The 25,212-nt window shown below is 44.3% G+C and overlaps 1 long non-coding RNA gene across 5 annotated transcripts in view; it reads right to left on the bottom strand.

The window, feature by feature from the left end:
• Window positions 1-25,212, bottom strand: part of LOC142655199 (uncharacterized) — a 112,583-nt gene that overhangs the window by 25,968 nt on the left and 61,403 nt on the right. For 4 of the 5 annotated variants that reach the window (XR_012849446.1, XR_012849448.1, XR_012849447.1 and 1 more), the window contains one exon: window positions 7,038-7,218. This is a non-coding gene — a long non-coding RNA (uncharacterized LOC142655199). Of the gene's footprint in view, window positions 1-282; window positions 298-7,037; window positions 7,219-25,212 lie in introns of all 5 variants that reach the window. The other variant, XR_012849445.1, reaches the window with a different exon arrangement.

Raw genomic sequence — 25,212 nt, 5'->3', positions numbered from 1 at the left:
ACTCAATAATAAATCTGTATGCAGTGAACTCCCCCTAGTGGTGGCTGGAGGTAACCAGAATTTTATTGATTAACTCCCTGACCTAATAAATTGGAAGCAAAAGAAGCAGTTTGGTTCATGTTGGCCCCACTTCTACCATGGGATTATATTATTCTGTTAGGGGCACCACAGAATCCTTCAATATGTACTGATGGGCCGCTCTCTTGTAACTACTGGGATGCTTATAGTTTAGGAAGAAGCAACATGGACGTACCTGGAGCTGATATTTAAGCTTAAACATACCTGTAACAACGCCGGCTGACCGAAAGACGGCAGAACCATAGCAGAGCCCAATTGTGAACCAACCCGACAGTCGAAGTGAAAGAATTTATAAAGAACGAGAAAAATAGAAGAAAAAAGGAATCACCGATTGAAGACAGGGATGAAACAAGATGAAGATGTCAGATGGATGATAGGAACAAACTGATGATGGGTTATGATAATAGTCGGCTAACGGTAACCAAACAAATGATGGAAGATGATAACAAGCTGACCCTAACTAGCTCTCCCAATATCTATTCCTGGATCACTTTTAACCCTTACTGTCCCTTACTGTCCCAAACACTGTACGTAATTAAGTCTCTAATCTTCCGACACTGTCCCTACTGCAACCCCAGGAACATCACTAAGAACCAGAACCAACAAACTCAGGGAAACCAGGCAAGCAGAAAAGAACACAATGAAACAGGATAGAACTAACAGGACTAGAAGCAAACACGGACTGAGGAAATACATAGGCAGAGCTGAAAAACACATTACTAGGCAGGAACACACGACTTTGTTGTCACATGGCAAACACACATAGCAAGTATTTTCGTTGACAATCGAATGCTGAGACCAGGGTTTCCTAAAGGGAGGAAAATCAATCAGGTTACTCTTTCTAAATGAACGCAGACTCACCTCAGTGTGGTCATCTGATCTACACTGATGATGTAGCTCTGCAACGCTTGCCTCAGCAACTGCTCCTTCTCCTGCTCAATAACTGGGAGACACCTGGGATATTGTTTATCTTAATTGGAATTTGCTTAAGTGGAAAATGGGTGAAAGGTTAAAGGGGTTTTCCGAGATTATGAAAAACATATGTGTCTGAATGCTCACCAGGTCAAGCCGCCATAGCTTGGAAGTAGTTATTTTTCATTTTCATTATCTTGCCAATCTCTGTACATCACCTTTTATTTTGATATATAAAACAAAAGAAAGTCAATGGGTCGGCACTACTCACAGTCCTTACTTTATCCTAGGAGCGGGCAGGTCTCCGGGGGGATGTTTATATAACAGGTCACGGTGGTGCTCAGCTGAAGGGTAAGTATCCAGCTATCCATCAATCCAAAGAAAAGCGTAAAACACTTCCTAGCCCAAGGGACTGTTGTTACACGAAACAGGCTGTTGCCCGCTGGGATCATCCTCCCTCACCCTTTGTCCATGGACATTTTATGAACAAAAATAAAACGGATTTTTATGCAGGACGGTGAGTTGCAGCTTTTTCCTTTACGCTTTTCTTTGGATTGATGGATACCTTTAGTTTGATGCTGCCAGGGCTTGCTGTGGGTGGGATTTCCATGTAAAGGACTATAGCTCCCATGATTCCTCTCCGCTCTTACAGACATTGCCTCTTTTTACAGCTGCCTGAAAACCCCTATTGCCCCTATTACGAGGTGTAAGCAGGGGCATAACTAGAATTTATAGGGCCCCATAGCAAAATGAGGTGGGCCCCCACCACCTAGTGTCAGGAAGCTGGAAGAGCAGCATAAGTAGCATTAACTAACGGTATGGATAACAGCGCCATATATCAGACAATCCACTATTTTGCTAAATAGAATAAATCCACCAATTTGATATTCTCCAACAAAAATGAACAATGTTCTTTCACCTGAATGGGCCCCCTCATTCTGGGCCCCATAGCAGCTGCTATGGCTGCTACAGTTATAGGTCAACCCCTGGGTGTAAGGTAGTAGTATAATTCCTCACTGCCTGCTGCTGAGACACAGCTCTGCTGATCTGCTGCTAGACTCTGCACTGTCTGCTGTCCAGTAAGTGAGACATGGAGGAAAGGGAGAGAGCAGGGCGCAGTGGAGATAAGAGGCATGTGATGTGTGTTGTCCCGTATTACAGGGAGGGGGAGAGGGGACATAACCACATGTTAAGTGCACAGGACATCACACAATCAGGAGAAACACCAGGAGCATGTTTATGTGACTGCTGTACATCTAACAGAGACATTTCAGCTACAGACAGGAGATTAGTAAGTGACTAATCTCAATGCGCACAACTTTTAAAGGCCAGAAAACCCTTCAATCTTAGATAGCAAAGAGAGATAGAAGATAGATAATATATCCCTGGCATTATGGAACGAAATGTTATATACACACAAGGTTCCCCGCAGGTAACAAACACAAATACATTATATATATTTGTTTTTGCCTACTTGAGACACTCGCTTTCTTGCTTTTCAAAGAAAAATTCTGATCTCACCATTCACACAGCGCCCTTCCCCCGTCATGTTGGCTATCTTTAATGCATCGGTGAACTATAAACAGTGCTGTAGGTTGTGGGCGCCTCTCGCTTGTGTCGTTGCCGCTTTAATATTGGAGCTTATAATGTGTGTGATGAATCAAATCACCCGGGGACGCTTCAACCCTTCAACACTTTCAATCATTGGCGCGGTTCTTTTGCTTCTGTATTTAAATCAATTTGCGCAGATAAAGTCGCCGCATCACGTGACCCGGGTTCTTGACCTCCTGCGCAAGTAGCAGATGATGGAGAATAAATCAATGTTTCAACTTTTCTGGAATAAACAGTAATTATAAAATAGACAAGATGTCTCTTAATTTATGGACAACACAGAGCGCTGCAGATTATTAGCTGATGCTGAACAATCGTTCACGACTCCTCGCCGCTTCCATGTCTTTATCTATTAGTCTGACCAATGAAACTGAGATTATTCAGAGGGAAAATACTGGAGATTTGGTAAATAAGATCAATACAATTATATGTACACGTCATTTACTACTGGATACAATGTGAATGAATTGTAGCTCTTACTACAGCAGTTTACTATAGTGTCTGCACCTCTCACACTGCAGCTCAGCAGGGATCAGAAGGGGCAGCAAAGATACGTCCTCCTGCCTGAGAGTGAACAGGAAAGAAGCAGATTATTTAATGCAGCTCTGGATGTGACTAAGGGACAATATATCATACACTTCAAATCAGTAAAGACTAGTTAAAGTGTATAGTGACATGTCAGAAGTTCTGATTGGTGGGGGGTCCGAGCACTGAGACCCCCACCAATCGCTCAAACGAAGTGGCAGAAGCGCTTGTGTGAGCACTCAGCCGCTTCACTTCTGTTTGGCTTTTTCCTGAAAGCCGATGTATCGGAGTACGAGCTCATAGACTAAAACTTTGTTTGAAAAAAAGAGTAATTATAAAATAAAAAAAAGGTCTATCTATCTATCTATCTGTCTATCTGTCTATCTGTCTGTCTGTCTATCTATCTATCTATCTCATATCTATCTATCTATCTATCTGTCTGTCTGTCTGTCTATCTGTCTATCTATCCATCCATCCATCCATCCATCTATCCATCTCATATCTATCTATCTATCTATCTATCTATCTATCTATCTATCTATCTATCTATCTATCTATCTCTTTTTTGCTATCCTGCTCCATTACTATTGATAGAAAATATAAGAATGTTTGAGAACATCAAATACTTCACATTTTTATTCCATTGGGACCATATATCTGAGATTAACCTTTTCCTGATTTTCCGGTAGAGCAAATTCCAATTAAGATCTGCATTATTCGAGGTAAATTTAAGCTTAATTTTCAGCTCCAGGTGCGTCATTAGTGATTTTAATTAGATTTCCCCATTAGCAATCTGTGCCTGGCTTCTATCTGCAGCAAAACTATTACTTTCCATTTTGTTGAATTCTCTTGCAAAGTTCTGAAGATGATATTCCTTCCCCACTCATCATTCCTGGAATATCCTCAAGCATCGCTGAAAAAGATGAAGACAAAACCCAATACATTTCATGGAGTTCTGATTGTCTCCAGTTTTCAGCGCTTTATGTGGACTTCCTGACATGGTTCCCTGACAGGTGATGGGACGTTGTTATCTCCAGGGCTTGGCTTTGTGCAGGTATCTCCTTAATAATCCATTCAGTTTGCTTTGAAAAAGGACATTTGGAAATGATGTTTGGAAACCATCAACAAGCATGTTAGCTGCTGCTGACGGATCTTGATATAGTTTTATTTGTATTCTAATTAAAGACATTGATGATATATCACTAAGATATCCCATCAAAGCCCGACCCGTGGGGGTCCGACCACCGTCACAAAGTGGCAGACGTGCTAGGAAACTGCCTTGCCCCTTTGGCTCTTGTTCCCTCCACTCTACTTTTTTTCCGAGGCCACATGATCTGTACTTTATAGTCAATGTGGCCTACGGAAAAAAAAAGCCAAGTGCAGCTGACATGGGTCAAATGGGCACAACTCTTTCCTAGTACTGCAGTACCTTCCTTCTAGTGATTGGTTGGAGTCACAGCGTTCGGACCCCCACTGATTGGATATTGTTGGAACATCCAATCATTTAGTGAGATAACCCGTAATATCTACAAACCTTAAACATTTTATCACAGGATATGCCATAAATGCCTGACAGGTGCTGTTTCTGACACTAAGACCGTCACCTACATGAATAATGGGCGTCCCGTGACCGATGTTCACCAATTCATGGTAAACGTTGAGCTCATTGAACTCAATGGAGCTGTGGCCATGCCGATAGGAGCTATGGAATGAGCCGAGCAAACAGCACAGGCATACCCCTTTAATGATTGGGCTGCAGGGGGTATTACGGTGTTCATGAGGCAGTCAGAATCGCAGCACATTCACAGCGGGACACCATTATATACTTAAACTGCCCAAAAAAAAATCCATAATAATAAAATCAGATCCATTAACAGCAGCTTGTTGACAGTTCCCAGCTTGCAACAGCTGATTTATTTTCTAGTTAAAATGAATTGAACAATATGTGAAAATGGAAGATACATTATAAAGATGTTGGCGTTTATGTCTATTGATTATCCTTCTCTAGACGGAGGTCTTCACCGACTATTAAATAGTTTATTTGGAACATTCTTGAGTCATGTGATACCAGTGACATCATTCACGACCAATTATAAAGCAATGACATCACACTTTATTAAGAGATTTCTCTTATTTTCAGGTTTTATATCACATGTACATACAAATGTGTCATTTGACACAACTCATCAATACGAACATAATGCAAGTATAAATAATAACCGATTCTATCCTGTTCTCAGACATTTGCTGAAACCCAACCAGGAGCTGATAAATAAACACAGATGTTGTGCAATGATCCTAAATGCTTTGTTTGCAGCAGATGGAACCAGTTGGGTAAAGAGGACGCATCGGTTCCTCTTATTTACAAGGTGGCCGGGGTAACGTCCTGGCTCGTCCCTGGAGTCCTCTTGCTTTATATGCATTATACTTGTAGAGCTCCTGTTGACGAAGAATGTCACAAGAATCTACAATTGAGATGAATTGTTCTGTTTAATGAGGTTATACCATGAATCATATTTCATAATAAAAGTCCTGTTTTAGATTAATTTGCAATGTTTCTAGCGTATATATAAAAAAACCTTTAATAATTTTTCGCTTCCATGTCTCCCCCTTGGTGCTGCTGCTAATCTGTGCAGCCAGGGGAGGGGCTCTGAGCAAAATCCTTTCCCCTTCTGGCAGCTGATGATAAAATATATTTTCACTTCAACTGCAGGAGTCTTCTCAGCTACACGCCATTCAACTGCAGAGGCTTTCTGCTCCTTCCCTGACAAGCAGGCCAGAAAGCTATGGCTACTTCTGCTGACTGGGGAGAGTGACTGAGTATACAGTTCCACCAGCACTCAGCTCATTAGGTGGACATTCTCATTACTATAAACCTTGAACACCAGATGGCGCAATACCATATAAGTAATGGCATAACTCTTCATTGGATAATTTTTTTTAACAGCACGTAAATTATAAACATTGTTAATTTTACAATTAATATATAATTTAGCGGTGGGACAACCCCTTTAAGTCATTGGGTGACCTGTATGGTTCTCCTTTCTTCTGTACAAAGTCAATTTGCTCAAAAGAGTCTCCACTAAGATGAAGACCACATGGGAAAGCGACCTGCAGTCTACTTTCTATGGAGTGTCATATAATTATTCACATACTGATACATTGTTTTAGGAGATTAATGATTGTACATTTGTTGTCCTGGATAACCTATGCCGGCACTCTGGAAAATGAAGCATCTTCAGGAAAAGGGCCACACTGTAATTAGCTTCTCATTAATCTAGTTCTGCAACATGTAGATTCAGTGCTGGCTCCCAAGGACAAAAAGGTCACGTTCTATATAATTTATCTTTAGTTCGCATCAAGGTGATTTGTATGAATATGGAATACATGAAATACGGGTCTAGCCAAATCGAGCTCAGATATACTTCACAGAGTTAAATCATGTTGGAAAAGTGTCCGTAGAGTCTTCGGAAAATCCCTACTTGTTAGAATGGTCTCGACAATAGAGCAGACCACATAGCGTCCCCCTGCTGGGACCCTCAGCGATCAGCTGTGATCTGTGGGGAAACCTGGCAGTAAGTGTTCAGTTTCCCTGCAGCGCCACCACAGGGGAAATTAAGTATTACACAGTGTCCATTCATATCAATGTGATGCCTGTGTACTACAGGACAGGACGGGTCCTCCAGATAGAGAGATGCTCTATGTAACTGCTCTCCACTCTGGGCGGTTGTCCACTTGTGACATCACCTTTTGTGTAAACAGGTTCCCCTGTTGTCAAATAATCTTATTTAAGATATGACCTTCAGGGATTCTCTAGCCCACCTCCCCAGCAATATTTCCAATGCTTTATAACACAAGTGTAATAATATGTCAACTATTTCTATCCTGTCTAACATGTTCATGCAAATTACCTTTTTTGCCATGACCTTCGGGATCAGCAGATTTCACCGGTGGATCCAATTAACAACCAACCGATCATTTCGATAACTTTTTTTAAGTGTAGGGCCTCCAGCTCTTTGTTGTCGTTCTTTATTCTGGGTGAGGTTTTAAAGAGGTGATCTCCTCCTATTACTTCCATATCCCTTTTAGGTCCTATGGAAAAAGGTTATCCAAAAAGGACAAGTCCTTTAGATTATGAAAATACTTGACTTTCCAATCCACTCACATCCAACTAATGGAAAATCTAAAGAAAAATAAAAAAGGAAAAAATATATCGATCCAGAGCTTGTTACTGGTGTATTCCTATAGGAATACATCAGTATTATAAATTGCACATGGCAGGTGGAGGTCTTGGAATAGATTTTGCATTGGTGCCTGGGAGCTTCAAGTTATACCTCTGGCCTCTATGATGGAACTTGTGTGGTTTGAAGCCCCTATATCCCTGGGGAACCCCTGATACACTATGCCCTGACCCACTGCCCATTTCTAAGCCCACCCGTTATTTGAGTTCACCACATTGTTTTATCCATGAGCAATGAAGGAGAACAAACCTGCCTGAAGGATATCATAGTATGATGGACGTCCTGTTCAAGCCCTCCTACTACACCTCCTGTCAGTGTGGGATGTTTTTTCTTTGAGGAATCCCCTGAGGATTCCCGACTGTATTATTCACAGAATTGATCGGAAAGCTAAAGTGTTCAGAAATCAATGCCTGTACAAGGGTTGATGCCATGAATGGCGGTTTTTCTCAGTATATAAACGATACAGGAAGAACATACAAGCTTTACATTCATATCCCATATCAGCATTTCCTGCACAGGTAATTTCCCCTATGACAGCCATACATTGCACAATCAGCATTAAATAGGAATACTCAGCGTTCCTGCTCCTATTACGCCTTTGCCTTCCTGTTATAATTGGGTGCACTTTCCAGGCTGAATTAAAGTCAATTAAAACACTCATATTACCCAATGATTTGCAAGATAAGAGTTCCCATTGGGAACAATTTCTATGTCTCACCATATAACGGTATCTGTGAAGTTTTAGGAGCAATTACTGCAAACAATTACACGGCGGAGGCAAGAATAGTCTTTGAACAAGAGTCTGCGTGCCACCGCCAACAGATTGCACTTTTTATCTAAACCCAGAACCTTATGACAGGTGTCATTTTAATTGCACTAAGTGTCATGTTTGGAGGGTTTTAAATAATTGAACACTTGAGTCTTCTGTTTGTCTCATTTACAGGAGGTGGGTGTAGAGGGTTGTGGAAGAACAGATGTATGAGAAGACCCAGGACTGAGATCCAGCAAATCTTACATACAGAATATAAGTAATATGTCAATGGAAGAAAACCTAAACGGAACGACCTGAGCTTTAATGGTTGGTGGCATGGTCAAGTGACAATAGCTCCATGGTTTGCAAAGAGCTTTGGTCATAGTTTGTGTTGGGATTGGGAACATTTGCAAAATTCGGGATGAGCACAGCCGCAATATCTTGTTGGGTTTCACTGTGTAATAGTGAAGCGTGTTAGTGGATGTTAATGAAATATTCGTTTCACAAAGAGATAATCTGGACAAATTGTAGTTGTTCTATAAGCATCTGATGGATGAAGGTGGTAGCGGAACCATCAATGATATCCATATTCTCTTACCTCAGGGGTGTACCTAGGGACAGGGCTACCAGGGCATGTGCCTTGGGTGTTTAGTGCCAATTAGGGTGCCAACAAACCACTTTGCTTTGGCCAGGATATTTACTGTAATATAGAGATGGAAGCAGCAAACTGAACCTTTGCCCCGGGTAAAGAAAATCCTAGTTATGGCTCTACCGACTTCAAACAATGTGCATATTATGACAATATTGGTGTTATGGAATTGCTAGGAGAGTGATTCCCCAAAGGCTGCTGAGAGTACATATAAATCCGCAACCTCAAATCCGCTTTGATCAACAGAGTCTAAGGCTACTCTATGGTATTCGCCAGAGCCCACCGCAAGGCGGGATGGTTTTTGCTGCATAGAACCCAGGTTGTTTTAGCAGAATTCAATGTTGGATAAGAGGTGCAATGCAGGCAAACCTGAACAGGAAAACCAGACAGCCAGAGGTTAAACAGAAAGTCCAAATCAATAAGCAAGTGGATACCAGGTAAAGCAGAGGTCAGAGCCAGCCGGGAGCAGATAATCCAAATTAGCAAACAAGGGGTTAACGAGAGACATTCAGAGGTCAGTATTCTAAGGGTATGTGCACACGACAATGCCAAATACGTCTGAAATAACGGAGCTGTTTTCAGGAGAAAACAACTCCTGAATTTCAGACGTTTTTACAAGTGCACGGGTTTTTCGCGGCGTCTTTTACGGACGTAATTGGAGCTGGTTTTCATTGGAGTCAATACAAAATGACTCCAATTACGTCCCAAGAAGTGTCCTGCACTTCTTCGCCACGGGCGTAATTTTACGAGCCGTCTTTTGACAGCGACGCGTAAAATGACAGCTCGTCTGCACAGAACATCGTAAGACCCATTGCAAGCAATGGGCAGATGTTTGCCGACGTATTGGAGCCATCTTTTCAGGCGTAATTCGAGGTGTAAAATGCCTCCATTATGTCTGAAAAGAGGTCGTGTGCACATACCCTAAGAAGTCCAAAAGTCAGAGGCATAGGCTTTAGTCAGAAGCTTGATCAAGACACCAGAAGCTAAGGAAAATCACAAGCAAAGACTGAGTGAGAATGACCGGTATAAATATTGAACCAAATCGGATAGGCAGAAAGATAGAGAAAAGAGATAGGTCAAAGGAAAAACCAGAGCCGCCCAGAAGCCAGAACAGTAGTCATGGAGATCATTAAAGGAATAGGCATTTCCTAACATTTGGGTTCTTCTTAAAGGGGTTGTCCAGGCACGAACAAATGATGACCTATCCACAGGATAGGACATCAGTATGTGATAGGTGGGGGTTCAACACCCGGATTTCACACCTATCAGCTGCTCTTGCTGCCCCCGGGGGCTGGATGTTATGAAGGGTATGAAGTATTTGGAGCAGGAAGAAAAAGAGCAACTTTGCACCAATTCACTTGAACAGTACTGCAGCATGGCCGCTATTCTGTGACCGGAACCATCTGCTTCCAGCATGGGCATCTGGTGCCCAGAGGCAGCTGGAGCAGCTGATCGGTGCTGGGTCCGGGTGTCGGATCCCCACCGATCACATACTGATGACCTATCCCGTGGATAGGTCATCAGTTGTCTGTGCCTGGACAAGCCCTTTAAAGGAACAGTGTCATCACAAATTATTTTTTTATATGTTAAAGATGTTAGTGCTTTATTAAAAACGTTTATATTCATTTGTGTGTTTGTGTTTTACTTTTTCTTATTTTTACACTTTTTCTTCCCTATGGGGGCTGCCATTTTTTGTTCCATTTCTGTGTGTGTCGATTAACGACACATACAGACATGGAATACGGCAGCCACAGTCCCATAGGGACTGCGAACGGCTCCCGTCCCATTGACTGCAGTGTACGGCGTCTGTGTGGGAACTGCGCATGCGCCGCTCCCACACAGTCCTATTCGAAATTGGCGCCGTCCGGCGCCATTTTCCTGTGGACCGGAAGTCGCGGCCGGACAGTAATATTACTACTTCCGGTCGCGGCTTCCGGATTTGTGCACTTGCACCAGCGGCAGCAAACGGAGCGGACGGGCCGGAGGGAGCCGCGGCGGCAGGAGCAGGTAAGAGATTTCAATGTATGTTCGTGTTTGTGTGTGTTTACTACTGTATGTAAACCTACTACACTGTGGGTTAGCTCAAAAAATGGCGACACACAGTGTAGGAGGTTACATCGTTCAAACCCCTCGTTTATCCCGGCACTAGCCAGGATAAAGGAGGGGGGGATGCTGAGAGCTCACTAGAGCGAGGGCTTTTAACCCAATGCTGCAATGCTGCAATTTTGGGAACAGCTCCATCTAGTGACCAAAAATGGGTAGTATTATAAATTAGAAATAATTTATAATATTACCTGGACTCGTGCAAAAAAATAAAAAAAATTTGAACAGTGTTTAATCACCCACACACTAAATGTTTAATTTTTTAAAAAAAAACATGTTTTTCTGGCAACACATTCCCTTTAATTTGGGTATTTTTAGCCGACAAATGAAGCTCTATGACGTTGTGTAAACTTGACTGTGGGGACAAAAGGTTCATACATCACATATGGACCAACTATAACCAGAATATTTTCCAATATGTGTCCAAAAGAATTGTTGAATAATCCTTGTACAGTTTGAGGGAGTGTGATGATTGGTGGATTGACGTGTGGTGTAAATTCATAAGGACATGACGAAGGTAAAAAGGGAACACAATGAGTCACCACCACCACCCAGTACATTGTATCCTATTTGGATATTTTGTCATTGGCAAACTCCTCACTAGTTTCATGGGTATTATTGAATTGGATTAGAGTGACTATAGATGGTTTATCATAGCAGAGTCTACGTTTACTACTATTCTTGCAGCCTTAAAGGGGTTCTCTGCTTTTAACAATCCCAACTTGTTAGAAGGGTCCCTCGACAATAAGTTGATCACAAAGTGCCCCCAAAGCTGGAAACCTCAGCGATCTACTGTAATCTGTGAGGAAACCTGGCAGTAAGTGTTCAATTTCCCTGCAGCGCCACCACAGGGGAAACTTTGTATTGCAGAATGTTCATTCTAATCAATGTGTTGTCTGTGTACTGCAGGACAGGACAGGTCCTCCAGAGTAAGAGGCGCTCCATGGAACCGCTCTCCACACTAAATTTCCATTAGCATCAGTCCAGGACAGCAGAAAAATTTGTACCCGTTACTTTGTTTTACCTGCACAGATACATTGTAACACATATTCATGACTACTGTAAATCATGATGGGTTTTTAACCTTTGAATGTAAGGATCTGTTCACATCTTCCCTAGAGGCATTGTTCGAAACCCCGTTGCAGCTTCCGTAGAATTTGACGAAAAAAATAGCGCTGCACGCAGTGTACAATACAAGGTAATAAAATTTAAAAAAATTGATGTGTTATTTTTAATTCTTTGACCAAATCAAAAACCGAGAACCATCCTGATTTTATATATCAATCCGACTCGTAAAGCGTCTCAGAATATGTAAATGTAACGCCATTGTGCATTATCCCCCGTTCTCGCCTCAAGCTGCAGCAGAAATATCCAGGTTTAGTTTCTCCGGCTACATAAACAAAAATACAAACACCCAATACTTATTAATAAAAACTGCCCAGCTGGATCGGATTGAAACTGGGGACCTTGCGACATTTCGGTAGCAGTGATTTATAAAGTACAACTTTGTAGCCACTGCGCCCAAATGTTCCACGTCTCTTATTGATTCCGACCGCTGAATGTTTTATGACAAGCAGCTGCCGCACAGGAATTTTGAGCAGGAGATCAATAAGTAGCTTTAGATGTCATGTGGTGTCTCTGTGATTGACAGCGCGTTTTTACTAAAGCTGAAGATGTTGAATTTCAGGTGAGTCTACAGAATAGCTCCTGGCAACAAATAAAATCCCTCTGCCGTCTCCGTCATTTAAGACATGGTAATTCGCCCGACCGCGGCGTCCGCGGCGTCTTCCACCACTTTAAAAGGTTTAGAGCATAAATAAATCATAGTAAAAAATACTGATCCCACAAGTCTAAAATGGGTAAAACTTATCCAATGCATCCTCCGGAGGACCGGCAGCAAAGCGGAAAGATCTTCAAGAAATTGCAGCGAGAAATTTAACTGCGTCTATTTAACCCCCTAGTGACCATCAATACGCCTTTTCACGGCAGCCTAGTCCTGGTCAGGTCTTCCGTGCAGGCTGGAGTAGGTGCACGGCTGTCTGATGATATCCGGGCTCCTGCTAAAACGGTAGAGATCGCAGTTTACTTAGATCGCAGCCGTTTAACCCCTTAAATGCTGCAGTCAATAGCGATCGCAGCATTTAAGTCATTTAAAGAGGGAGGGAGCTCCCTCTGTCACCCATTGGCGGCGCTCAAATGCAATCGTGGGCCCCCGATGTGGTGTCATGGCTCTAACAAAGGCCCCCAGGCCTGCCCTGGCTATATCAATACCTATACCAGACTGTGAAGACTACTAGTATATCCAGAAAATGAAACACACATAGCACAAGTCATGTACCATGACAATATAAAATAAACTTTATTGAAATATACATAACACATTGGCCATCAAAATATAAAAACAATATAGCACACAGTTAAAAAGGAGAGTATGGAGGAGCTGCGTGAATAATCCAATATATATGCTACCATACTATAAACATCCCGTGATGTGGTAACAAATGCAGATATCTATAGAAAAGATAATCATATAGATCAAGTATTTGGACAACAGAAGCACATAAATATATTTAGCACCTAACAGAAGAGCACACAATTGTACATACATATAAGAGTATACAGCTAGAGCTCCAAGTTGCACCCAAAACAAAGACCATGCTTTATAAATAGAGGATATTGCACAAACCCATGGACTGCATGATAGGAAGCACGCAGGATCACTCCACACTGACAGCCCCCCAAACCCATGGACTGCATGATAGGAAGCACGCAGGAACACTCCACACTGACCGCCCCCCAAACCCATGGACTGCATGATAGGAAGCACGCAGGATCACTCCACACTGACAGCCCCCCAAACCCATGGACTGCATGATAGGAAGCACGCAGGAACACTCCACACTGACCGCCCCCCAAACCCATGGACTGCATGATAGGAAGCACGCAGGAACACTCCACACTGACCGCCCCCCAAACCCATGGACTGCATGATAGGAAGCACGCAGGAACACTCCACACTGACCGCCCCCCAAACCCATGGACTGCATGATAGGAAGCACGCAGGATCACTCCACACTGACCGCCCCCCAAACCCATGGACTGCATGATGGGAAGCACGCAGGAACACTCCACACTGACAGCCCCCCAAACCCATGGACTGCATGATAGGAAGCACGCAGGAACACTCCACACTGACCGCCCCCCAAACCCATGGACTGCATGATAGGAAGCACGCAGGAACACTCCACACTGACAGCCCCCCAAACCCATGGACTGCATGATAGGAAGCACGCAGGAACACTCCACACTGACCGCCCCCCAAACCCATGGACTGCATGATGGGAAGCACGCAGGACCACTCCACACTGACCGCCCCCCAAACCCATGGACTGCATGATAGGAAGCACGCAGGATCACTCCACACTGACCGCCCCCCAAACCCATGGACTGCATGATAGGAAGCACGCAGGAACACTCCACACTGACAGCCCCCCAAACCCATGGACTGCATGATAGGAAGCACGCAGGAACACTCCACACTGACCGCCCCCCAAACCCATGGACTGCATGATAGGAAGCACGCAGGAACACTCCACACTGACCGCCCCCCAAACCCATGGACTGCATGATAGGAAGCACGCAGGATCACTCCACACTGACCGCACCCCAAACCCATGGACTGCATGATAGGAAGCACGCAGGAACACTCCACACTGACCGCCCCCCAAACCCATGGACTGCATGACAGGAAGCACGCAGGACCACTCCACACTGACTGCCCCCCAAACCCATGGACTGCATGACGGGAAGCACGCAGGACCACTCCACACTGACTGCCCCCCAAACCCATGGACTGCATGATAGGAAGCACGCAGGAACACTCCACACTGACCGCCCCCCAAACCCATGGACTGCATGATAGGAAGCACGCAGGACCACTCCACACTGACCGCCCCCCAAACCCATGGACTGCATGATGGGAAGCACGCAGGACCACTCCACACTGACCGCCCCCCAAACCCATGGACTGCATGACAGGAAGCACGCAGGATCACTCCACACTGACCGCCCCCCAAACCCATGGACTGCATGATGGGAAGCACGCAGGAACACTCCACACTGACAGCCCCCCAAACCCATGGACTGCATGATAGGAAGCACGCAGGATCACTCCACACTGACAGCCCCCCAAACCCATGGACTGCATGATAGGAAGCACGCAGGAACACTCCACACTGACAGCCCCCCAAACCCATGGACTGCATGATAGGAAGCACGCAGGATCACTCCACACTGACTGCCCCCCAAACCCATGGACTGCATGACGGGAAGCACGCAGGACCACTCCACACTGACTGCCCCCCAAACCCATGGACTGCATGATAGGAAGCACGCAGGAACACTCCACACTGACCGCCCCCCAAACCCATGGACTGCATGATAGGAAGCACGCAGGACCACTCCACACTGACCGCCCCCCAAACCCATGGACTGCATGATGGGAAGCACGCAGGACCACTCCACACTGACCGCCCCCCAAACCCATGGACTGCATGACAGGAAGCACGCAGGATCACTCCACACTGACCGCCCCCCAAACCCATGGACTGCATGATGGGAAGCACGCAGGAACACTCCACACTGACAGCCCCCCAAACCCATGGACTGCATGATAGGAAGCACGCAGGATCACTCCACACTGACAGCCCCCCAAACCCATGGACTGCATGATAGGAAGCACGCAGGAACACTCCACACTGACAGCCCCCCAAACCCATGGACTGCATGATAGGAAGCACGCAGGATCACTCCACACTGACAGCCCCCCAAACCCATGGACTGCATGATAGGAAGCACGCAGGAACACTCCACACTGACAGCCCCCCAAACCCATGGACTGCATGATAGGAAGCACGCAGGAACACTCCACACTGACCGCCCCCCAAACCCATGGACTGCATGATAGGAAGCACGCAGGATCACTCCACACTGACCGCCCCCGACGCACGTTTCGCCGTCCGCTTTCTCAAAGGGTACTGATTGATGGGATAGTGGTTGTTTTAAATATAAAATGCAGAGGGAGGGGACTACACGAATAGCCAAACACTAAGCAGTGTTCACAGCATATGGAGATCTGCAATCACAGATCAAATTACACCTACCATGCTGCAGGCACCATTAGGCCATGTTCACACGGGGTATTTTGCAGGAGGAATATCTGCCTCAAAATTCAGTTTGGAAGTCCGAGGCAGATATTCCTCTCCCTGCACGCCGATTTTCGCGGAGATTTTCGCGCCGTTTTTCGCCCGCGGCCACTGAGCGCCGCGGGTACGAAACAGCGCGAAATACGCTTGCGCTGCCTCCCATTGAAGTCAATGGGAGGTCAGAGGCGGAAGCGCCCGAACATAGGGCATGTCGCTTATTCCTCCCGCGAGGCAGTTTTACTGCTCGCGGGACAAAGACGCCGACGCCTCCCATTGAAATCAATGGGAGGCGTTTTCGGGCCGTTTTTGCCGAGTCTTGCGACGCGGTGTCCGCGTCAAAAAACTCGGCAAAATACTCCGTGTGAACACAGCCCTAATGTGCACGGACGACGGAAGCCACATTCGTCTCTGCGGACGCCATCATACCTGCTTGGCGCATGCGCACCGGCGGCACTGATCCGGATGTCGGAAACTGTGCCATGGACTTAAACTACAAACTGCGCATGCACGCTGCAAAAAGACTAAAGGGAGGGGCTGGCATTATACAGGGAAGGGTTAGTGGCCATTTTAGAGCCTGGCAGTTATGCCAGAAGTCCAAACACGGGATAAAGGTCATGTACTGAGGAGGAGTGCCGTATACAGCACTAAAACAATCTACCCCGGGAAAACATATAAATAGTGAAAGCATAGTTAATACATTAGTCGGTACTCCCGAGTACCTGGGTATCTCTCAAGGTAGTTGAGACATTATCACTGGACAGCTGGAGCACGCACATAAAAATCCCATATACATAGACATGAATGAATATACATACATACATAAATACACAACAATATCAATATTCTACACATATTAGTACATCACTGTAAATAGCACCATACAATTAAAAATTCCACTTTATTTTACAATAAATACCAATAAATATACAATGTACCCCCATATAAACAAATAATAGTAAATAGTCTAAATAGAGTGCAAGGGGAGTGAGGAAAGGTGAGTGAGGAGAGGTGAGTGAGGAGAGGTGAGTGAGGAGAGGTGAGTGAGGAGAGGTGAGTGAGGAGAGCTGAGGAGAGGTGAGTGAGGAGAGGTGAGTGAGGAGAGGTGAGTGAGGAGAGGTGAGTGAGGAGAGGTGAGTGAGGAAAGGTGAGTGAGGAGAGGTGAGTGAGGAGAGGTGAGTGAGGAGAGGTGAGTGAGGAGAGGTGAGTGAGGAAAGGTGAGTGAGGAGAGGTGAGTGAGGAGAGGTGAGTGAGGAGAGGTGAGTGAGGAGAGGTGAGTGAGGAGAGCTGAGGAGAGGTGAGTGAGGAGAGGTGAGTGAGGAGATGTGAGTGAGGAGAGGTGAGTGAGGAGAGGTGAGTGAGGAGAGGTGAGTGAGGAAAGGTGAGTGAGGAGAGGTGAGTGAGGAGAGGTGAGTGAGGAGAGGTGAGTGAGGAGAGGTGAGTGAGGAGAGGTGAGTGAGGAGAGGTGAGTGAGGAGAGGTGAGTGAGGAGAGGTGAGTGAGGAAAGGTGAGTGAGGAGAGGTGAGTGAGGAGAGGTGAGTGAGGAGAGGTGAGTGAGGAGAGGTGAGTGAGGAGAGGTGAGTGAGGAGAGGTGAGTGAACACACGTGCTCGTGATAGTGAAAAGAAGTGAGGAAAATAAAAAATAAATAAATAAATAAATAGTTAGATTATGTGAAGGAGTAAAAAAGGACTGCACCTGAAAAATATATAGCCATTATTAAACAAGCAGAAATATAAACATATTCACTATGAATCATTATATAATGTATTGTATAAATGACAAAAATGTGAAAACCTATAGAAAAATATGAAAATGATGCGACTCAATATGAGCGTGTTAGAGAAATAATAAATGCATCATGACTGAAAGTCATCAAAATGTAAGTGATCTAATAAATATAACTGAACACATGTATACAATTAAAATCCATACATGTGCCAAAAATATATATATACATATTCAAAAAAATGTGTAGTGAGTATACGTGGATATAATATAATGGATAAGAAACATGAAACAATATATATAGATACATGCATGATATATAAAATGTGATAACGTGTATAGACTTAGGTATATAAATATGTTAATTAATTAGTGTATATAGAGTAGTAAAAATATATAAATATATAAAGTTGGTACACTAAAAGTGTATACATAATATGTGCATGTAGTAGTCATGATATCATACAAGAAATACAATAATAACAATATGTAAATTCATATAAACATGTGTCAGTAAGAGAGAAATGTGGATAAGGTACGTGTACCAGTACCAATACCTACCCCTTGAGAAAGCTGAGAACATCCCAAAATACCAAACATATACAAAAAAAGGGTATAAATGTATAACAATGTATACATAAAATGACATTCCCATGCATACACTAAGCCCACATATGATAATAGCACGCAGAAGAAAGCGGGAACGGGCACAATTTGGGCATCATAAAGCACCTCCGCTATAACTGGACAAATGAGCCAATGTATCCATATCGCCTGTAAAGAGATTGAGAATTTGAGATAGTGTAGAATACTCAAAAATAGTCCGACCTGAGTGTATATAACTCACACCGACAGAACATTGCGTCCCCACCGCAACAGCATGATCACAGAAATGTATCAACCAGAAATAATCCCATCACACAATTAAAATATCATAAAACTAACTATATTCCATAAAAATGACGCCATGGAACCCACGCGGTGAATTACAAGAAGGAAGCGAAGGACATTTTTTCATTTAGACCATATGGTGAACTAGTGTTAAAGAGGCTCTGTCACCAGATTTTGCAACCCCTATCTGCTATTGCAGCAGATCGGCGCTGCAATGTAGATTACAGTAACGTTTTTATTTTTAAAAAACGAGCATTTTTGGCCAAGTTATGACCATTTTTGTAGTTATGCAAATGAGGCTTGCAAAAGTCCAAGTGGGCGTGTTTAAAGTAAAAGTCCAAGTGGGCGTGTATTATGTGCGTACATCGGGGCGTTTTTAATACTTTTACTAGCTGGGCGTTCTGATGAGAAGTAACATCCACTTCTCTTCAGAACGCCCAGCTTCTGGCAGTACAGACACAGCGTGTTCTCGAGAGATCACGCTGTGACGTCACTCACAGGTCCTGCATCGTGTCAGACGAGCGAGGACACCGGCACCAGAGGCTCAGTTGATTCTGCAGCAGCATCAGCGTTTGCAGGTAAGTAGCTACATGGACTTACCTGCTAACGCCGATGCTGCTGCAGAATCAACTGAAGCCTCTGGTGCCGGTGTCCTCGCTCGTCTGACACGATGCAGGACCTGTGAGTGACGTCACAGCGTGATCTCTGGAGAACACGCTGTGTGTCTGCACTGCCAGAAGCTGGGCGTTGTGAAGAGAAGTGGATGATACTTCTCGTCAGAACGCCCAGCTAGTAAAAGTATTAAAAACGCCCCAATGTACGCACATAATACACGCCCCGATGTACGCACATAATACACGCCCACTTGGACTTTTACTTTTAAACACGCCCACTTGGACTTTTGCAAGCCTCATTTGCATAACTACAAAAATGGTCATAACTTGGCCAAAAATGCTCGTTTTTTAAAAATAAAAACGTTACTGTAATCTACATTGCAGCGCCGATCTACTGCAATAGCAGATAGGGGCTGCAAAATCTGGTGACAGAGCCTCTTTAAGCTTTGTTATCCACTTACACTCGATACGTTCGAGCTTGCGAAAAGTGTCTCCACCACGTGTTCCGATGATGATTTTATCAATGCTATGTACTTTCAGATCTTGCCACCTGTTGTTATGATGGTCCCGGAAATGTCTCCCAATCATTATCCGCAATTTTTTCAGCCTTTTTAATGTCTCTTACATGTTCCTGAATTCTTATTTTAAGCTCTCTTGTGGTCATGCCAATATAGGAGAGACCACACGGGCATGTTGCCCTGTAGACAACCCCCGATGTACTGCAATTAATAAAATGCACAATTTTGTAGCATTTTTTGTTTTCAGAGTCAGGGAAAGTATCCGTTTTGACTATCAAATTGCAGATAGAGCAATGGCCACAGGGGAATGATCCCCACTTTGGTCCCTTGGAACCATATAGATACATATTAGAGTTTGGGGCACTATAGTGACTCCGAACTAGATGGTCGCTTAAGGTCTTACTCCTTTTGGCTGTAAGTTGGGGTTTGGGGGGTAGAAGCCTTTTAAGATCAGGGTCTGTCAACAATATGGGCCAAAAGCGAGTAACAATTTTGTGCATCTCAGACCATTGTGTATTGTAGGTAGTGATAAGCCTTACCGTGTCCTCACTGTTTTTCTTTTTGCGCTGTTGTTGAACAAGAAGACTATTACGGTCAGTATGGTATGCTCCCTGATACCCTTTCTCAATATAATTTTTACGGTATCCTCGTTGTGCAAACCGAGCTTTCAAACATTGGGATTCATTTTCGAAGTTTGATTGTGAATCGCATACACGTCGTGCCCGCAGGAATTGTCCTGTGGGGATGGTGCGTATAGTGTGTGAGGGGTGGAATGAAGATGCATGTAAAAGAGCATTTACAGCAGTTTTTTTGCGAAAAATAGTGGTACTGAGCTTACCCATATTTTGTACAGAAATCTTGATGTCCAGAAATTCCATAAAGTCCTGACTAATCGCATTTGTCAGTTTGATGTTACATGTATTGGTATTTAAGATGGTTAGAAATCGATCAAGCTCAGCTCGCGTACCCTGCCAAATAAACAGTATATCGTCAATAAAGCGCATCCAACTGACCACGCTACCCGAAACCGTATCCATAACTGCTCTCACAATCTCCTGTTCCCAATGGCCCAGAAATAGGTTAGCATAGGACGGCGCACAGGTAGCACCCATCGCCGTCCCACGTAACTGTAAATAGAATTTGTCTCTGAACAGAAAATAATTATGTTCCAAGACAAAACGCAAAAGGTGGATGAGAAAGTGGACCAAATCCTGATCAAGGTTGCCTGCTCCTAGAAAATATGGAACCGCGGATAGACCCAAATCATGATCTATACAAGTGTAAAGGGATTCTACATCACAGGATACAAAAAAATATCCTGCTCCATTGTTACACCATCAAGGCGTTTCAGCACGTCCGTAGAATCCTTGATGTATGATTGGAGTCCCTCCACACATGGACGGAGATAAAAGTCTAAAAAACGGCATGCCGATTCACATAAACTACCACAGCCAGGCACAATTGGTCGACCGGGAGGTCTCTTTTGGTCTTTATGCACCTTGGGCAACAAGTATAGTGTAGGGGGTGATGGGAAATTTCACAATAAGCCCATCCAGAACTTTTTTAGTGATAATATTGTCCACCAATGCATCCGCAAGCATTTTATCCAACTGTTCCTTAAAACCTTCAGTAGGGTTGGAGGTCAGGCGTTTATAGCATCTAGCATCACGCAATTGTCTGTATGCCTCCAATTCATACATCTCCACCGGCCAAATCACCACATTTCCACCCTTGTCTGCTGGTTTGAATACCACACCCTTCATCTCTTTTAGTTCAAAAAGCGCCTTGCGTTGGGCCCACGATAGATTATCATGGCTCCGCTGCTGTGGAAGTTTGCGCAATTCATCAGTGACCATTTTAACAAACATGTCAACTGATGGGTTAAGAGACAAGGATGGAAATGTGGTAGACCGGGGGCGAATAGTTGTTGGGAATTTGCCAGTGCTCACCTCCTGCTCCTGAAGAAGGGATTCTAACGCCCGGACCGCTTCCAATTCCTCCTGTGCTGTAAACAAGTTATGAGGATGCCAGAGGGTATGTTCACACGGGCTATTTTCGGCTGAAAAATCGGAAGCAGAACGCCTCCAAGCATCTGCCCATTGATTTAAATGGGAAATACGTTGTTCTGTTCTGACAGGGCGTTTTTTATGCGGCCATTTTTCAAAACGGCCGCGTAAAAAAGCGCCCCCGAAAAATAAGTTCATGTCACTTCTTGAGCCGTTTTTGGAGCCATTTTTCATAGACTCTATAGAAAACAGCTCCAAAAATGGCCGTAAAAAACGCAGCAAAAAACGCGAGTGACTTAAAAAACGTCTGAAAATCAGAAGTTCCGTATTTTCAGACGTTTTTGAGTTTGTGTGTGCACATATTCTAAGGGTATGTTCACACGGCTTATTTTCAGCTGTTTTTCGGGCCGTAAACGTCCCGAAAACTTTTTGAACGCCGCTGTTTTAATAGATGGATCGTAAAAAGACGCTCCGTAAAAATAAATAGCATGTCACTTCTGGAGGCGTTTTTTAGGATTGATTTTCCAATTAACACTATGAAAAACACTTTAAAAGAAGCTTTAAAAAACGTCTGAAAATCAGAGGCTTTCCCTTAAAATCAGCTCCGTATTTTACAGCCATTTTTAGTTTGCTGTGTGAACACAGCCTTAGGGTGCAGTCACACGTGGCATACACACGTCCCTTGAATAGCGGCTTTAGGCCGGATCCCATGGGTCGGATATGCTGCGTAAAAATCACACAGTATGTCCGACCTGGAACCCGCAGCACATTCCGTCTGAAAAATCACAGCACATTGTGGTGCGGTTTTTCGAACTAAATTTGTGCTTATACTTACCCCCTCCGTCTTCTCTGCGCGCAATCCGGCCTCCTGGGATGACGTTTCATCCCATGTGACGCTGAAGACTGTCATTGGCTGCAGCGGTCACATGGGATGAAACGTCATCCCAGGAGGCCGGACTGCGGGAAGGAGGAGGGCGTTCTGGGTAAGTATGATTTTTCTTTTTTCCGTAGTTGTTTTTTTAACGCAACTGAAAATCAAATGAAACGCAGCATAAATTGACACCCTGCGGCATTAAATTCTGCGCCGCAGGTCATTTTATCAACGTTTACGCTGCATTTTTTTCCGCAGCGTGGGCATTTGATTTTCTAAATCTCATCCACTTTCCATTGTGGAAATTCCGCAGCGCTTACACTACGTCGGCCTTAATGTTGGGAGTTATACATTGCAGCGCTGAGCGGTAATGTAGCTGCAGTCGTGCCGTTATCTTCCACCGAGGAAAGTAAATGAACTATTTCCTTCACTTATATATTTTACATAAAGGAAAAAAACAACATGAAGGACGGGGCCGGGGTCATTATGGAAGCAATGCTTGTGAATGAGCAGAAATTCTGCAGAACTGGTTATAATTAGATTAGATTACCGCGCCGCCGCGGTCACATGTGCAGGAGAAGCCGTCAATCATCCCCAGGTCTGATTGACATGTCCATTATAGAGCGGTGACAAAATGCTTTACAAGTAGTTTATTATAATCCTGAGTAAAGGGATTCTGAGGACGCAAATCAACTACAACCAAACCGGTGACAACTAATACCGGAAATTCAGATTCAATAAAGATGGATTTTAACTTTTACTACATGATCTAATGCCACTGATACGCAGATGGCAGAAATCTACCCAACCCTGGAAATCATATTTGAGGACCTTGTCATTTACAATGATTCATTAAATTAGTGCAATAGAGAAGTAAAAGTACACATATCCGGTAACGCCGAGACCGGAATGACCCAACAATCAACCAACCAACCAACCAACCAACCAACCAACCAACCAACCAGCCAACCAGCCAACCAACCAGCCATGTCTTTATGGACCTTATGCACTTTGGCCCAGTCATGGGGAACAGAAAAGGTCGAACCCCAAACTGTTCCCACAAAGTTGGAAGCTACAATTGTCAAAAATGCCTCGTCTGCTGAAGCATTAACCCTTCACTGGAACTAAGAGGCCGACTCCTGATAAACAACCCCATAACATTATGCCTCTATCTGACGCTTGGCATTGTGCTTGGTGATGTTCGGCTGGCATGCAGCTGCCCGGCCGCCGTGCCATGAAGCTCCCGGGCACAGTTTTTGTACAGATGTTAATACCAGAGGTCTGTACTCTGCAGTTATGGAGTCAGCGAAGCGTTGGCGACTTTTCTGCACTTGCTCCTCAGCACTCGCCCCCCCCCGCTCTGTAACTTTACGTGGTCTGCACTTCGTGGCTGAGTTGCGGCGGTTCCTTCCAGTTTACAATAATATCAGTCACAGGTGATGGTGCAATATAGAAGAGGGAAGACATTTCCAGAACTGACTCTACAACGGTGACGTCCTATTACAGGACCGCGCTGGAGGTCACTGATCACTATACAACGACCCGTTCTACCACTAATGTCTGTAAGGCCTCCTTCACACACAGAAAATTTGTATGAAAAGTATATGTTCACACAGAGTTTTTTGTAGCTGATTTTGACGCGGAAAAACTGCCACACATTGATTTCAATGAGAGGCGTAAGCGTTTTTTTTCCCGGTCACGCTATTATCCGCTCGCGGGAAAAGACCTCTGACCTCTCATTAAAATCAATGGGAGCCAGAAAAAACTTTTTTTGAGGCAGATTTTTCTGCCTTCAAAAAAACTCTGTGTGAACAGGGCCTAAAAACACTCTAAGTTTTCGAATAAAACCTGCGTTATTAAAGGCAATTTTAGTGGCATCTTTTGTGGTGTTTTTCATTTTGTGTTATTTTGTACATGCTTTTTTTTATGGCCATTTTGAGCTCCTATAGTGAAGCCTATGGGAAAAAACGCCAATGGATACAACATTGCCTCAAAAACGCCACAAACCAAAACGCAGTTGTGTGTAATGCATCTAATATTTTACTATAGTCTTTACTGTAACATGTGGCGACCCTAAAAAATGCATAAAAATACCGCCATTTCAACTGCAACGAAAACCGCACAAAACTGCAGCAAAACACTGTGTGTGAATCCAGCCTAAGGCCGGGCTCCCAAGGGACTGATACGCCACGTAAAAACCACACAGCGTGTCCAACCAGGAACCCGCAGTACATTCCGTCCGAAAAACCCACCACATTGTGATGCATTTTTTCGGACGGCTTTTCCACTGCGGAAAGCAGCGGAAAAACCTTATGTAGACCGTTGTCATGGTGATGCGTCCTTCCTCCATAGTCCGGTCCGGCCACCCTGGATGATGCTGCAGCCCATGTGACCGCTGCAGCCTGTGATTGGCTGCAGCGGTCACATGGGATGTAACGTCGATCCCAGCAGGCCGGACTGCAGGAAGGAGTGCATTCTGGGTAAGTATCAATTTTTTGTGTTTTCCGTAGTTGC

Source organism: Rhinoderma darwinii, chromosome 6 (assembly GCF_050947455.1).
Source record: "Rhinoderma darwinii isolate aRhiDar2 chromosome 6, aRhiDar2.hap1, whole genome shotgun sequence".
NCBI lineage: Eukaryota > Metazoa > Chordata > Amphibia > Anura > Rhinodermatidae > Rhinoderma > Rhinoderma darwinii.
The sequence above is the reverse complement of the archived record's forward strand: the minus strand, read 5'-3'. Positions and strand labels throughout refer to the sequence as shown.